Below are 15,413 nucleotides of genomic sequence, written 5' to 3'. Positions count from 1 at the left end.
ACTGATAAACACCTGACGCTATTTAGTATCTCGTTTTCAATGTGAATATTCCCATGTATGGTAAAAAAACAAATGTCATTAGGTGGAATATCTATTTCACACATACGAAATCTATGAACCTATCAGTAAAGCTAACTGCTGAGTGGTGGTGATGCATAGGACTGATGTGACTGGGGTCTGGACTTTGACTTTTGCATGGTCTGACAGTTCTATCTTGACTGCGTCCGCATTTTGAAGGTAGGTGGCAATAGTGTATAATTAGGATATATTTCCATGTATGGAAGAATATAAGTTGCTGTGTGATTGAGATATTGGCCGACGTGGGACTGAAATTAGTTAATATTTTCCTTGCAGTATCACACGAAGACGACCAGACCGTGACAACATACTGTTTCCAACTTCTGCGGGGATAAACTATTGTACTAGGGAGCAACATGCACTGTTCATTGTTTTTCATTTCAATGGCACATGTGCGGTCTTATCAGCTCATTTTCGTACTTTAACATTCTCATGGCTGATAAAAACTAGTCCACGGCCAGCGGGCTTTAAAACATACGCTATCACCTACCAGGCCATCATATACGACTTGAACCATCACATTCTGTAAATATGTTTTTCTCAACCCACGCCTACAACGTATATATCAAACAAATTAACCCGTACTTATATCCTGCTGCAGGATACAATTTCCGAAAAGCAAGAACGTCGCGAATCGCCAAAGAGTTAACAACTGTGTACACACGATGTTGACTTATGGAATTAACAAGGTACCCCTTTAGGTGTCCAGTACATGACGGGATAACTCCGTGTATGTGAGACTGTGTTTACGTACCTGCGCGACATGTGTATCTGTGCGTCGGTATCAACAAGCCCGCAGTCGCATAGGACTTTCTAGAATACAGCGAATGTATTTCAATACAAGGTGGCTACAAATCGTTGCAATATGGACATTGCGCCATTTGCCGTATGATGACTGAAGGTACAGATAGCTAGCTAAACGCAGACCATTACTACACTATTCAGCAATTTGTCTAGTGGCCAAAGCATTTTTCCATTCGCAGCTTTCACACGTAATACGTTGTATACATATTAATGAATTTTGATGACTAAATTTAGCAAGAAAATTGTACTGGACTCATCCACCAAATTACGGTAGTATTTGAAATCAGATACCCCCTTGGCGTAGGCGAGGTAAAGAAAGAGGTATCATAATAGAAAATGACAGCATCCAAGTCGCTTCGACATCTTCCTTTCTTTTCATTGTATCGCATTTTTTGTGGTGTATTGAACTGATAAAATTGCTAATAAACCAATGATGATGATGATGATGATGATCTTCGTACTCACAACGTATAGATGCAGTTATCGCGTACTGTTTGGTGCACCATCCTATGTTTTCCTAAGTCTGATCAAAACAATATTCCGTCTGGTGTCGCTCTTACCTCGCATTGAAACAAGTCACTGGAATCGGATTGAACTCGTCGGCTGCGGATGGCTAATTCTACATTGCCGCAGTCAACCTACCGTGCGTATCGCGCTGTATTAACTGAGACGGGTCTATTGTCCATACATTTTGCAAGTTGATAGATTATATAAACTTGATCCTATACAATTGTGGGGTTCTCATGTTTCTGGAACAACGCAACTTCTTTGTAAGTTGAGAACCTGCTCGAATATGTTCCGATTTTGTAGCTTACACCAAGTGACAATATTTCATAACTCAGTCAAGTCGGAATATTAGTCTGAATTAAAATGTTGTCAGATTAGCATAATTGGGTGGATTACGAAAAGGGTATTTTCTCAGTAGTATCAGACCAACATCAAAGACTTTGATTACATTATAACTCTGAACTGTGATTGGATGGGTTGCAATCCATCCGCGCGTGACTTACTTACACATGTTCAGATCTTGATCAAGCGCTTTTACTTCGCCATGCAAAGAAGGCTTTCATAAACCTGGATGCGTAATTAAGTCGAGTTGATTAGGGTACAAACTATTTCGAAAAACTTCAAAAATGCGCAGATACACGATAAGCTCGATCCGTAAAATGTTACCGCGAGAAAAATTTTCTTGCGTCGAAGCAGATATTACCGGAGAGAATTGATTCAACTAATGGCTTCGTAGTAAATCTCTAACACACGGCACACAGATTGGAACCCTAACGCTAACACACTTTTCTACATTTCGGCAAGGAATCCATCCCTGGAAGCAAGTCATATCGTCAGTTTTAGTGTGGACTAACAGCTAATGTTATTACAGACATACTAACGCAATCACATTAATGGATTTTGATGCTTCCTTACGGAATTAGATAATATACCATACGGAGGGCTACAGAAAGTGTAGTATGCATCACGACTGAAGGAAAGTACGAACAACAGGGCATATCCTGTTACTTTTCGCGGACATAAATTTACTCTAGCTGTTCCACACAATACGCAAAGATACCTGCCATTGGTCAAGAGCAATGCGCAACGGGAATCGTATTCAAAAACCGCACAGTCTATTTACATGTCCAAAACCAAGTTCGGTAATGAAAACGCGCGTCAATTTCATGTGACGGATAGCGAGTGACGCTCTGTTACATAACAATTGCAATAACTACGCGTTTGCGATCTCCAGAGAATCTAGCCACAGGCCTGGTATTGCGGTATGTTGTATGCTATGCCATAGTTTTTCTTTTGCGCGGACAATTTAGGCGTCCATCGACTTGAATTTGAATAGCGGGACATGACTCGTACCATAATAACATGAGAAAATGCGTGGTCATTCACTAATCTACCAGCATGAATAGCATATTTGTTGAACCAGTGAGACTGGCGTATTTATTGATTACCCCAAGTGCACTCCAGCGTCGAATGCCTGGATTAAACACACGGAATATCTGGGATCCGCCGCACGCAACCATCTCTGGCACGAGATCCTACCTTCCAGCATCAATGGTACTGATAAACTAACACAGCAATGTGAAGGAGAGTGGACGGCAGCTAATCAATTGCATAGAAACGGATATTGACCCGGTTTTATAAGTTGCTCGATTTCATTGTTTAAATGCCTCACATTTGATAACAAAATCGAGCACAAAATCACAGCGACTCGCACCTACTTGACTTCGATCAAATCAATATTAATTGAATCATGGCGTAATTGAAGTGAATGAAGAGTCATATATTCCTGGACAATGGACATGTGAGCCCTCGAACCAGTTGTTATCGCCATAACCACACCGCAATATTTTTCAAGTACGAAAACAGATAATAAGTCTCGCGACAAGCCAGTTGTGCAAAATACAATTACTGCATTACAGCATTGTGGTTTTAAGGGGTACCGGTTAAGTCATGCTGTGCTATCTGCTATTTACCGGAGCGCAGTAACCTCTTTTTGGCCAGGGGACAGCACCTACATTCGCCGAACAAAACAACGTCTTCTCATCCTGTCAATAAACAAGAGGCACCGGCTTTGCGCGATAAATCGTAGGTTGACCGAAAATAACCCGTCACATTTTTTTCTACGGCTTTCGCATCACGCCACCTTCGAGAGCAAATGTTGCAGACGGCGATGGCGCAATTCTATTCAGCGAGGCAATGCAATGTGAGCATCAGGGCTTGGTGAATGAATTGAATATTGCCCTGCGAGGCTCGTATCCGCACAATAATTAGGTCAATCGGCAACCGCACATCGTGTTCGACCATACATATAGTGACGTGTAGGTATGCAACTACGCATTGACGTGAAGTTGCATCAGTAAATTCTAGTAGGAGCTGTGCATGTGCACCTACTTTACTGAAGCGTTAAATTGTAAACAATTATTCTTCCGTCAATTGAAATATGAGTCTCGCTATAGTAAAATACATAACCTTTTTTGGGCGTCACAACATAAGTAAGAATGATTGCGGTCAAGATTATATCGTCGCTGCGGTTCAATTCGAATGGGCATCAAGGTGTCTTGGACTAAAAGTACACTTCGGCGATGAAGCAGCCCGTGGTTTGATCAGGAACATGGCGATGCACGAAGATAATGAAATTGCAGAGGTTTTAAGCTTATAATTCGTCCAGATGCGTGATACTATGTGTCTTGTGATCGAGTGTGAAGCTTTGACCTGATAATCGCGCATTTTCAAACACGCTATCATTATTATTAATATTTATGACCTAATAGTTCGTTACTAAAATCGATGCTTGCCTGGTTCCATTCAAAATGTGCCTTCGTTCAATCCGGATGCGACGAGAAACTTGCTCACTTGCAGGTGAGGACTGAACAGTGGTCTAATGAGAAGTACAAATCGGATAGGAAACTCTCTCGATCCGACTATGGTCTCGCTTTTTGTGAAGAAACGTCAAATTCGACCTGATCCCGAGGCCGGCTTCTTGAATCGCGGATCACTCCGGTAGAAAGAACTCCGATAAATCTCGCATGACTTCAGAGACTGCTTGCGTGCTTAGCAGCTTACTGCTTAGTCACAGTCAAGTATAAGACGCCGGGTGCGGCCCAAAATTCGGTGCACTACAAGTTCGGATCCATGTTACCACGGAGCTATTTTACAAATTTCGTGTGTCGTTTCAGCCACACCAAACCGTGAACATGTAATGATGACTCTGCTTGGTGTGATTTCAGTGTGTGCTTTTGAGGTCCTGTGTAGAATGGTGCACAGCGCCCGGAGTACATGCAATGGTACATTCACTATGTTCGCAGACGCCAGTTTAAAACCATCGCTCGAAGAGCATTTTACGGACAGACTTAGTGCAGTAGGGCTTCTCAGTTATGAACATACCACACACTGCCGTCTAAAAATGCCCTCTCATTGTTACCTCTCGGGACTCGAAACATGACTTTGGTGTCTGGTTCGCAGGAAGTAACAATGGTTACACGCGTGTACTCTACAACACTTCTCTCGTTGTTCTATAATAGGGTTACCTTACGTTCTCTTTTAACAGGATTTGTCCTCTTTTTCGACTTTTTGAAAGTGTCCTCGGAGGACGCCCAAATCTCCTCTTTCTTCGAGATTTTGTTATCTTTTTTCAGAATTCTGGTTAAAGTTAGGGCAAAGTTCGACTGAGATACAGTAAAGCAGCACTTAAGTAACGATCCGGCGGCTATATCAGGATCTGAGCCGGAAGGTTGACCTTTTTTTAGTCAACCGACCACGAAGTGGGAAAAATTGACCATTTTTCAGGATTTTCCTCTTGTTTTGCAAGTCTGCAAATTTTGAAAGTGTCCTCTTTTCAGATTTCCAAAATATGGTAACCCTATTCTATATGGGACCAAGAAGTAGTTACTGATTTCAAAGTGGTGCGAATAGGGAAAAGATTAAGAACAACTGTGTAACGCCAACACTTAATGACTAAACCATTGGTCTCAAACACGCGACGCATGCATGCGCTACATGCTTTCCACGTCGAAAGCAAGTACACACACAATTCTATTCAAATACTTAAAAATGGGATTTTTGTCTTGCCAGCCGTGAATTGCTACATTATATATCGGATTTTCACGATGGATGTGCAATGTCATTCTGCGAGGTCCCGTCAAATAAGGCCCGCTTGCCTACTTTGAAAGACATTGAATACCCCTATTATCGATGTTCCGGCCCGCTACGCCATCAAAAACTACGAAATTGACCCGTGAGTAAATTTGAGTTTCAAACCCACAGACTACACCACTGCTATCGCGCCGTCGCGAATGGACTTGCTGTGCGTGCGTGGGAGATAACGTGGTGGTGAGCGTCGGCGCAGGCGGCCCGCATTCAATTCCCGCCGTTTAAAAGTTATTCTGATCTCCTCGTTCCGCGAGTCTCTGTTTCTACGGCGACAAAAAGCCCAGAGAAAAATGCCCGATAAAGAAAGAAACGAGCAAGAAATAGCTTTTAAAAAGGATCGACGAAGAAAGTTAACATCGAATAACACTGTGACATCGGGCACTATAGGTCGACGTTGAGGTGGATGCCAGGTTCTAAGACCCCAACTGGCTGGTCTTACGGTATCCCCCATCTGTTCATTACACCGCATTGTGTGTCTTGTATATCGCATTGTACATTGTGTATGTGTCTCGGTCAGATGAAAATATAATCTGACGATTATTGATTATTATTGTGCTATCATTTCATACTGGCACAAACCCTGTCTATTCCCAACTATTACGGAACTTCAGCTGCGAAATTTATCCCAAAATATAGTCGGGGAAGAAAAGAAACATCACTGTAGAGATTATATATCTATAATTTTTTCCTACTTTAAATGTTCAAATGTCTAGATAACTAACTGGCTGGGCATTGTCCGGCTGGTAAATATGGTTATAAATAACAAAAACGGTCAACATTTCCACATATTCAGACATTGCTGGTAGTATCAAGTTGACATCTCAAAATTATGATCCGGATTTCACGACACTAGAGACCGGTATACCTAGCAGACTCTCCCGCCCCATGCCAAAATCTCGACATTTCCCGATCTTATCGCTACGTATCTACGATTGAAAAATGTCGGCGAGATTGCTACTGATTCATAATGGCGCGTTACGGTATATTAATATTTAAGTAGGTCCAATTATCTTCATTATCGTACACCCTTATTAAGTCGTATAGGTGTGGGTAGTAAGTCGGTGATGTCGCCTGTCTAATAATATACTTGCATTAGATGAGTTGGCAACTGTTCAGCAGAATCGGAATGCAAAATGGAACATTGGTGTAACTTTTCTATTTTAATGCCAATTCAAAATCCATATGTTAGTGCTTTGGGTCGGCTGGAGCGCCCACAAAGGGTTAATTTTCTCCACGCAATTGTGGAAGCGTCAAATATTCAAGTTGGGTCACTCCAGCATCAAGGGGTCACGTTCGTATCGACATGTATGCCCTGTTGAAGCTGAGACGCGCAATGTTTTGCTTTCGGGGTAACTCACTGGCATTAATGTGCAATCTTTGATGATGTTTAATTGAAAGAAATCCTCTCCACATTTAAGCTTCCCCGAGATCGTGTGAGTTCATCTCAGAAGGGTCGGTTTGTTGGAACAGCTGTTCGTATTATTCTTGCCATATTTTATTGTCACTCCACTCGAAGCTTTAGTGGAGCTCCACTCTGGAATATCTTTACAGCGTATGTATGTTCCTATAAAAATAGTTATGGTATGAAGGGCTCAGTAACGTAGCTGATAGAACTCAAGACGTTCTTTATTACAGTGCGCGTAGTATAAATTAAATGCGCGCCATAGGCAATATTATTATGGGTCAATACATATATAAATATAAAATACGTCATCGGTCCGCAAACATTAAAATCAAATGTTTATGTGACTATCTGGAGATGACATACATACATATTTAATAACACGTCTTGAATTTAAAAGCATCAATTTAAGAATAATGATCTTAGCTCGAGGCCGTATTTTATCCCTTTCAACAAACATATACGCTACAAAATTCTGAAACAAATTTCTCCACAGGCAGAATTACGAGCAGTTGTTCACAAATCACCTGAACACATGCCGACTGTACATAATATTGACTTTGTTACCATGTCATTGATTAGAATTGAACGGTCGCATTTGTTTTATTTATATTTTTATTGGCGCAAAGACAACACCGTTAGCGATTAGAGCTAAGTAAAGAACTCACAACACCGGTTTTATGAGTAGGGGATCACTCCAGATTTGGCATTGTGAGATCATACGCTCTATCCATTTACAGGCCTTTCTATTGGTAATGGTCAGGGCATTTTGCAAAGCCGAGATTGGCATGAGGAAACGGTTTGCCGTAAATATGGGTGGAAGCTATCAAGGTCTTACGTAAATATGAACGGCATAACCAACTACATTACGCGTGTTTAGGCGGCGACACTATTGTGGATTGTTACGAAAATTATTTCAAAAATGCGAAAGTAACATCTAACGGCATTACATTCACAATTGACATATTCTGATTCGAAAATTTCACCGATATCGAACTAAAAATATAGCATCATCGTAACAAAACCTATTATCCATGAGTAGATTGTGCGGATTTGGCAGACAGGCGGGTGAGTTGACCTTTTTAGTCACCACCACAAATCTAGCAAACCAAAAAATGGTCGGTGAGATTCCTAGTGGACGTAAGAGAATTTCAGAATTCTACACATGGACCTTTGCTAACAATAATCGAGTATCCCTACACTATAGTATCGCTTGGGGAGCTGCCGCAATATCCCGAAGGGTTTGTACAAAAAGTCACTCCCAGCTCATTCACAACAGACCCATGCAAAACAATCAGAAATGGAGTGATTAGCAATGATTGTTGTTGTTATTGTGTGTGGTCGTAATGGTGTTTGTCGACGACTATTTTCATTTACATCTGGTCAATTTTCTTCATTTTTATTCCGTAGCTGCCCACTTGTAGCACGGCCCACTTCTAGGCTTTATAAGACACCACCTACACCAGTGGCGTCAAACTCAAATTATGTTGCGGCCGGATTCAAACCTTCGAATAGCTCGCGGGCCGCACCAATCAAATGATTCCAAAATATTATCCTCAAAATCAATGTCATTGTTTTTCATTAGAATACTTCGCATGCCCCACACAGTATTATGTTATATTACGGGTCATAGGAGTTTAATGTAGAAACGCCTTTATTCGCCAACAATGAAATTAGCAATGATGCGATGATTGGGCGGCTAGAACAGTGGCTCTAACGATGATGTAAGTTGGCATTTTTCTATACTGCCTTGTTTTAGTCGTATAATGGCGTCGGCCCTGCGTATCGTTGTAAGGAATACAAAGGTTTTAGCTGTAAACGAGAACGTTGGAATTAGCTTCATCACTATTATGTCGCGATTCAGGGGAATCAGAAGTGAAGCAACAATGCGACCATAGATATTTCAATTCATATTTCTGTGTAACTATTATATTCTCTTTGTAACCTGCATATAAGGGTATAGCTTCTGTGAATTACCGTACTCGTTTTTGGTCAATTTGTTAAAAAACTTATCTCAATATCCAATTTTATTGCGTTCTCGTAAATGGGTGTCAATTTCAGCGACTATAGTTCCCAATGGTGACTAGAAACCGCAAGTCCGCAGTCTGAATGTTATACAAAGTGACATATGAACATATTCGACATTTGCGGTCTTGAGGGATTATTAATTGTTTAATTCAACGTGCACGCATTTTTCAATCTACTCGAAATTGCTTCATGGGCCGGATGAAATCATCCGGCGGGCCGTATGTTTGACATCCCTGACCTACACGGATGATATGGCGAGGCGGAGTCCAGATAAACCTCCATCACTTAGGTAGGAATTCTGGAGTCGACCTCGGTCGGACTCGAACCCGCAACCAACCCATTGGGTGTTGCAGCTGCGGATTATACCACCATGCTATCTCGCCACTCCGATGATCATTGTGCTATAGACAGTTGGACACACTCGGCGAGTTCAGGTCGATGGCCTACGATAAGTATCGTAGCCCCCGTCAGTACAATATACAGCACCACTGTCACGAGTAGGGCTGGGCAAAATCGAGTACCTGAGTGATTCGATTCTGAATCACGCAATATGCTTCGAGTCGAGTCGAGTAATCGAGTATCACTCATTATGACGTCATAACAAAATGTAATATGTTAAGTTCAAATATGTTCCTTTTATGCGACCGCAAAAAATATTATGCCCATTATCTATCACATTAAATATACTTTGGTATTTTTTCGACCATACCGACTTCATTGTACTTGGTGACAATGTTGTGGGATGATCATGACTTCGGAAATATGCTTTCCAGTAACGTTCGTATAGCTTTGTACTATATGTTTCGTATGCTACGATACGGCCAATCAAGGTTTCACGGCTTCAACAGTGAAAATTAGCATCGAAACTATAATTCTCGCTGATAAAAATAAATTTCAGTGGCGAGAGCGTATAATTTCAGTACTCGAAAAAATCGTCTTTTACTACTCGACTCGAATCATTAAAATTAATACTCGATTCAGATTCGAGTACTCGAATCATTGTGCCCACTGCCCAGCCCTAGTCACGAGACTGCGGAACGTTCAAACGTATCACTCTCTGTAGTGATAAAGGATGTGATATGAAATATGTAACACCGTTGTAAAAGATTATGGTACTACAAACTGGATTGCGAAGTCGTAAGGACGATCGGTGATGCATGAACTGCAGTGTTGCTGATTGCTGATTATTGCGAATCCGTTTTCAACGTATTGCTAAATGTCGTGCTGTTTTGGCAGAAATGCAGAACTATGTTTATTGCACAAATAAACTCACAATTAAAGTAGAGCGCAAGTGTTGACCTTCGTGATCATTTCTTAGTAAATAGGTGCGAACGAGGGAATATTCCCGCACCTGAAGCATTTCGTATATACCTCTATCCATAGGGTTGCATTTAAAAAAAAATTAAAATAATTATTTATTGTTTAAAACACACTTTTTTTTATAAGCCTTGACGTCGCAAATATTCAATTGTGACGCCATAGTGGATTGACAATTGAAAATGTAGTGTAAATATAGCTCATTTTAGGAAATATTATCTACGCACTATAGCTGTTGGACCGACTATATATATATATTGAGGGTTCCAACCATCCCATATCGTATACGTCGGCTATTCGGGTGGTAATCGTCCGTAGGCTCATACAACATGTGTTTTGGAAAGTATTTACACAATTATGGCACGATTTTACATGAAAATCTTGAAACAAAAACACAATTTTGTTTTGTTTTCAAAGTGCATTTGTTCAAAACACTGTATAAAACATATTTTTAAAAAAGTGTTTTAAACAACTATTTATGTTAAATGCAACCCTATCTATAGTACACCTAATTAAATTGGAAGTGTATGCAGGTATAAATGCGTTTAAAGATGAACTGTATCGAGTCGCAACATAATAACCAGGCAGCTACAAACGGCAAAACCGCGTCGATCGCCTCATTGATGTCCGGGAATGCTCAAATTCTCTCGGGGTTCGAATGCATGCTCACGACCCAGTCACAACGTGACGCAAACAATATAACGAAGGCATCTTCGAATGTCATTCGACTCCGTCAATGATACCGCCAAAACAATATCAACTGAGTCTGTCGTCAATGGATCACGAAGGTCGTAGTTCATTTCCACGCCATTCCACACAGCAGCGTATGGGGATGATTGCTCATTTTGCTTATGCGTTATAGGTTATGTCATGTCAATGTTGAGAGAGTTGCATATTTGTGACATTACACATTTCGGTTTATTTCAATGTAAATATGTTATTCAAACGTATACATTATATACGTTCGTTTCTTCGTATCAATGATTGAAGTAGGAAAAATGCGTGTAAAACATAGATCAGGGGACAAGTCAATTGATGTACTAATTTACAGTTTATTTCTTTTTGCCTAAAGTTTTAGAATATAATATTTCACATTACAATCATTTCATACGGGAATTAACGGATATTTCGCGTATTTAACTAAGGTTGCCATCAGACATGGGGTAATCGCGATTAGTAATCGTAATCGATTACGACGATTACAGCATTTTCAAGTAATCGTAATCGCAATCGATTACATTCGAAAAAATTCCCAAGTAATCGTAATCGTAATCGACTACTTCCCGTATTTAATCGATTTCTTTGTGAAAGAACGATTACTTTTTATTTGTACAGGACTATGACATAAACTGAACATTCGTGAACATGAACAAGGATTATACCAGTTAGTGATAGCACAAACGTTAGATTTCCAAATGACACTACTCCTTATTACGTCAGAAGTGGCCTATTAGCTTTGCTCGTCATTGCGTCAGTATGATTTATCCAGCTATCCACACATAGTGAATAGATATTCGATGTAATTGGTGTGATTGTAAGAACACTCACCCTGATGTATATCAGGTTATCAGAACAGTTAATCACCACTCTGCCTAGTTTAAAATAGTAACTTTTGTATTGATGTTTGGTTATGCTTAGTTAAACGCAGTTTGACCGTTGCTGCTTGACGAGCAGTAGGCTTATGTAGCACGAACGTACACCGGAAAAAGGTTTGAAATTTTGTAGGCCTACTCGTCAAATAAAACATTACGGTTTCCACGACGAAGCATTAAAAATCAACAGCTACTGATATATATCATAACCGAGCCGTTTCTCGAAATGGCTGCTTGCATTACATTATCCGTATTAAGTTGAAGGCAGAATTTTATGTTCACCTTCTCTTATTCTCATATGATTCTTCTTGAAACGGGCGCCAATCGTTATTTCACAATGCTTTACTCAACATTTGGACCTGCCGCCATAGCCATCGGCTTATATACAATGTTAGCGTGGCTTGTAGCTAGAATCAGGACCAAAACAGCAAATCCCCCCACTCCAAACGTTGGTCTTTGGCCCCCATAGGGTAGTAAATTTTCAAGTTGAAGATTTAATTTCGTCATATAATATTGGTAAATGCATTATATTACTATTCATTTTTAATACTCTCTCAGCCCCCGATGGTCAGATTTACCTGATGAGCTGGGGGCACGTGATTCATAGGTATAACATCTGGTATCTTGTAATAATTACTTTAGGGGACGTTGTTAATTCGTAACCTCCGGTCTGTTATATAATCAAACAGATATTGTAGTGGCCCAGACGTAGCAGACTAAAAGAAATACTTGCGTGAGACGCACACACAAATTGCCATGTCTTTAATGCTCTGTGGGTGCCCGGGTGGCATTTGCCTTGTGGGCTCAAATTGGACGGACCAGACTATTAGTCACGCCCACCCAGCGCGGGTATTGACAATGGACACATACCCCAAGTTTCGGCCAATGTCTTTTATTAGTAGCACACTTCGTGGATTCGCATGTTGGCCGAAACTGCGTGTGTCTTTTGGTGCGTCGTGGCGTGGTATTGACTGGCAACTAAATGCCTGTTACAATAAATTATGCATGCTTTTTTTCTTGAGGAGGAGACGTATGTATTTCAAAATCAAGCTATATAGAGACATTTAAATCGCGATGCTCGTAGAAAATTTTCAAGTTCATGAAATCTCTCGAAAATAGTCTATAATTTGTATTGGTTTACGAAATAGACCTACTTTGATTCCCTTTCGAGCTATCTCTCCGCCCTATTGGGAAATTTTGGGTGCGGCGGTTGTGGACGTAGCAAGAATGCAAATCGTTGTGTGCGATAAATCGTCCTCTATAAAATGGGCATGGGTACTTTACGACGTAACAAACAAATGTCGCATCTTTTTTAAAGAAAGTTGTTATCTCATTAGGCCTTTCAGCGCAATCCATATATTGTCTTCCAATATATAACTTCTAAGATGCAGAATAAATGTAATCGTGAGTAATCGTGATTACTTTTCCAATGTAATCGTAATCGTAATCGACTACTTCCTGATTTTGCTGTAATCGTAATCGTAATCGTAATCGCGTCATTCAGAAGTAATCGTAATCGCAATCGATTACATTCACGAAGTAATCACCCCATGTCTGGTTGCCATACACGTCCTCCTTTTTCAAGAAATCTAAAATCTCCTCCGTTTTGCCAACGTGTCCTCTATTATAGCTTTGACAGGTCGGCGATTGTACAGGTACAACTATACTAAATGCCATAAATGACGAGAAATCTGGACTCCGGCCGCAGTGACTACAGTAAAAAATTTCAATTTATAAGTTTTCTCGTCCGATTTTAGAAGTTTTATGATTTGTAGAAAGTTTCCTCTCGGGGCCTACGATATTCGAACATCGTAGGCCCCGGTCCTCTCTTCTGGATTTCGAAATACTGTGGACCTAATTTAATTGAACATTTTGTAGAATATCGGACGGGATTTTGTAGTTTGTTTTGCGGATCGATTAACAATCCATCCGCGAGCTTACTTTACAATTGAATGATATATTAAGACTGAAATAAACCAGGATATTTTCGATATTAATATAATAATTCAATTGTATACTTAAGTTCTGTAAATGCAAGAGTCTCTTGATCTAGTTTTAATGCTTTATCCACGAGTACAATGCGAAATGGTGTCTTTAAACTGCTATGCCGAGACCGTAATTATTCTGCTCGTGTACACATTCGATAATTACTCATACCTAAGTCGCGGTAAAGCCATTCGAGAGCATCGCGCATTGTTAAACTTCATGAAAGAGTCGGCCGTGGTCACCGAAATAGATTGTGTCTGAAAAACGGTTACTCCTGGGAGTACGATCCAAAAATACACCGCTAATAGGTTTTAAGGCTCGAGGGAGTCGCGATGGTGCCACCTCGCCCACTCGAAGCTGACTATCGTACTAACTGTGCGCGATGAAAAACAGGATAAGCGCTCGGTCAAATCTCCCTCGGGAGCCCAGTTCTTGAAAAACAAAGCGTAACGATGACTGGCCTTGCAGGAGTATATGGAGTCGAGCCAATTAATAGACACAGAATCAAGATGACGCATGTGGGACAAATGTTCGCTTGTAAACAAAACTGACCTTGGATGACCGCGGCATAGATGTACTGTCCAGCATAGGCTCATTTGCCAGTACGTCTAATGGACATTGGATTGCCGATGGACAATATTATTTCCAATGCTCTACTACAGGGCTGGCCAACCTTTTTGGCCAAAGGGCCACATTCGATTGACGAACTATTACGCGGGTCACTAGCCGCGCCGGGCGCGAAAATTTTTCGAAGTTCATAGGTCAATAGTATTGTCACTTGACTATATTGCGGGCCTGCTGTATATCGCTGCGCGCAGTTTGCAAGGACTGAACTATTCGTTGCCTGGACATATCGATATCGAAAGTTTCGACCAACATGCATCAATCATTTTGTGCCTAGGTTTCATCGTCGACGGTATTTCTGCTAGCGCAAACGCAAGGTCGCACATGTTGAACGACACTTTTTCTCATAATCGCGAATATAATTACACTCAATCTGATACATCAGGCGTTCATCCATTTTCACAAAGGGGTAACAATATTTAAAGCAAGAAATCGAGTGAAAACATGTTGCGCGAAACGTGAGGAAAATTTTTACTTTTGATAAATCTATCTCAAATTATTCTGATTTATTGTAGCGTACGAAGATCTATCAAAATGTGACTGGCTCATGGAACTGCCAATGTGTCGGAACTGATATTTTGGTCATCACATCTCACGTGTTGTGGCAAGACTAATCAAATTTTTGGTTGGCCTTGCAAGTTCAGAATCCATTTTGTATTATATTACTAATTTCGGAAATTACTTCGCGGGCCACTCAAAACCTTCTCGCGGGCCACGGGTTGGCCGGCCCTGCTCTACTAGTTTCTGACGATTACCCCCGACGAATGTCAGCCGACAACATTCCGGATTATCTCAATATCAATATACACAGGACCGTAACAGCACTTCGTCAGCTCCCCCAAAACATTGGTCTTGGGGCCCCCAAGACGTGATAAACCAAACGTCTGGGGGTCTTGGCCATTTAGGCACCTACGGACTAGGCCTAT

The 15,413-nt window shown here is 40.8% G+C and overlaps 1 long non-coding RNA gene across 1 annotated transcript; it reads left to right on the top strand.

Moving 5' to 3' along the window:
* The first annotated feature begins 1,895 nt into the window (after positions 1 to 1,895).
* On the top strand, positions 1,896 to 5,496 carry LOC145450765 (uncharacterized). The gene is made up of 2 exons (XR_013918580.1): positions 1,896 to 3,707; positions 4,249 to 5,496. It is a non-coding gene; the product is annotated as an uncharacterized LOC145450765 (long non-coding RNA).
* The last annotated feature ends 9,917 nt before the right edge of the window (positions 5,497 to 15,413 follow it).

Source organism: Botryllus schlosseri, chromosome 11 (genome assembly GCF_051294905.1).
Source record: "Botryllus schlosseri isolate E-star chromosome 11, Bs_hap1, whole genome shotgun sequence".
Lineage (NCBI taxonomy): Eukaryota > Metazoa > Chordata > Ascidiacea > Stolidobranchia > Styelidae > Botryllus > Botryllus schlosseri.
The sequence above is the reverse complement of the archived record's forward strand: the minus strand, read 5'-3'. Positions and strand labels throughout refer to the sequence as shown.